We start from the raw sequence: 2,448 nt of genomic DNA on the forward strand, positions 1-2,448 counted from the left end.
TAGCCTTAAATTCAGTGGCCCCATGTTTTGAATCCTATCGACTGGGGGCTTACCCGACCTTATTGGGTCGATCCTGGAGGTATTGTAGGTGCGGGGTTGCATTAAATCGGGAATGGAGGTGGTGGAACAGTAGTGTTGGTTCGAATGTATTGATTAAACCATTCGCTCATCACACTATAAAAGGCTTGCTTAGCCTCGTCATTAGGATTGCTGGCCATAGGTTGAGAGTCCGGCGCTGTCCCTTGCGCGGAGCAGCGCCACACTCTCCACATCATCACTATCGCTTCGGTTGGGATCGGGATCCATTGCTATAAACAAACATGAAGTCAAATTGTCGTAATTCATCACACTATCGATTCATCATTTAATGGCATGTATAGCTAGACCCCAAACACATCACGGTAGTCCTAGAATCGACTAAACCGTGGCTCTGATACCAATAAAATTGTAACACCCCAAAACCCGAGACCATCGCCGTGTCGGACCCGAGGGTTAACAAACCAAGTTCACATGTTTTTGCCCACCAATTTGACATTTCCAGTCAGGCTGGAAAACTGCGTCACTGTCGCCTTAAAATCATATCTCGAGTTTCAAAACTCGGAAACTGGTTTCGTAAATTTTCCTGAATTTAGACTCATATATCCATCCATGGATTTATTTCTAGGATTTTGGTCGGGCCAATTGGTACAGTTTATTAGTTAAAGTTACCCCTGTTACAGGGATCGACTGCTCCGACCTTCGCGCGGTATAACTTGAATATCTCTCTGTACAGGGCTTTAATTCTGGTGTCGTTTGTTTCTAATGAAACTAGACTCAAAATGGAACCTGTACATATAAGATATATCTCCTAATTCTTTTGGATAATTTATAGTGAATTTTTAAAGTTGCGACAGGGAACCCAGAAACCATTCTGGCCCTGTCTCACAATAGCATTAATATCTCTTAACCTGTAACTCCTATGACCGTTTCATTTCTTCCATATGAAAATAGACTCATCAAGGTTCATTTACATAGCTTATTCACTATCTAATTCCATTCCTATGAATTTTGGTGATTTTCACATTCACGCCACTGCAGCTGGCAGCATCTGTTTTAAGATAGGACTCACCTATTTGGTGGTCTCCATGATTCAACTAGCCTTACCATACATAGGTTCATATATGATCATTTTAACCGTGCCAATGGCTGATCATATGACCAACATTCTCATTTGCAAGCCATAGCCACATCATGACACAAAATATATACATACAACCCACAATTAGTCTAAGTTCATACTTCCCTTTTCGAGCCATTTTCGCACGGCCGTACATACTTACATTACAACATATTTAACAAACAAGGGGTAGTCCTATACATGCCATCTCAAGTTCAAACAAAAATTTATACCAAAATGGAGGCTTGATAGTGTGGATGACTTCGACTTCAACGATCCCAAATCCGATTGCCTCGAGCGAAATCTAGAAAACTAAGAGCCAAAGCAACGGGGTAAGCATTTTTATGCTTAGTAAGTCTCAAGGAATATAATGAACTATAATTTACAGCAATACATTCACATAGCCAAATGCATCATTTCATTAATACACATTCTTACTTCATACTTCATCATTGTATAAGTTCGCAAAGCATCAATCAATTCAATAACTGAAATTCATTAGTCGATTGAGCGAATGTTGCTCAAACACGCCGACTTTCCAATGCACATATAACGTACCTTATCCTTTGGGCTGTCCGAGTGTACTAATTAAATTCATTTCAGCAACCAACACTCACCTCCAGCCCAAGATTCTTCGGAATATAACCGGATATAATCACGTGCACAAATGCCTTCGGGTCTTAGCCCGGATAGAATAACTCATACGAATGCCTTGGCCTTAGCCCGATATAACCACTAGCACAATTGCCTTCGGTCTTAACCCGGATATAATTTCCAGCATAATTGTCTTCGGCTTAGCCCGATATCATTCAATTTCTCATGCACACATACATCAATAATCATTGGACATACATATTTCATTTTCGTTACTAAGGCTCAAACACAATTAATATCATTAGCATATTCGCCTTCGGGACTTAGCCCGGGTGGAATTCAAATACTCATACACACATAATCAATAATCATACACATCCATATTTCATCTCACATAATTCAAGTAAGGTCACTTCTTGAGGACTTACCTCGGATGTTGTCGAACGGCTTTTTCGGCTATTCGATCACCTTTTCCTTCCCCTTGTCCAATTGTGGCCCTCTTGGCTCTTGAGCTAATTCAAACAAATTCAATTTATTAAAACCTCATTGTGCTTGCTTATGGCCGAATATGACAAGGATTTTAGATGGTCATATGGCCACTCTTTAGCTTGAATACACAATGGTCATGCACATTTTATACTACATCAAGCAATTCAATACAACTTGTTTGAACATCAAGGAAATGCTAAGGCCTTCAA

The 2,448-nt window shown here is 40.1% G+C and overlaps 1 long non-coding RNA gene across 1 annotated transcript; it reads right to left on the bottom strand.

Annotated features, from left to right (window-relative positions):
- Nucleotides 1-1,261: 1,261 nt before the first annotated feature.
- LOC128285328 (uncharacterized) lies at nt 1,262-2,238 on the bottom strand. The gene is made up of 2 exons (XR_008275831.1): nt 2,179-2,238; nt 1,262-1,468 (listed from the first exon to the last, which is right to left on the bottom strand). It is a non-coding gene; the product is annotated as an uncharacterized LOC128285328 (long non-coding RNA).
- Nucleotides 2,239-2,448: the final 210 nt, after the last annotated feature.

The sequence above is a fragment of the Gossypium arboreum genome, chromosome 12 (genome assembly GCF_025698485.1).
Source record: "Gossypium arboreum isolate Shixiya-1 chromosome 12, ASM2569848v2, whole genome shotgun sequence".
Classification (NCBI taxonomy): Eukaryota; Viridiplantae; Streptophyta; class Magnoliopsida; order Malvales; family Malvaceae; genus Gossypium; species Gossypium arboreum.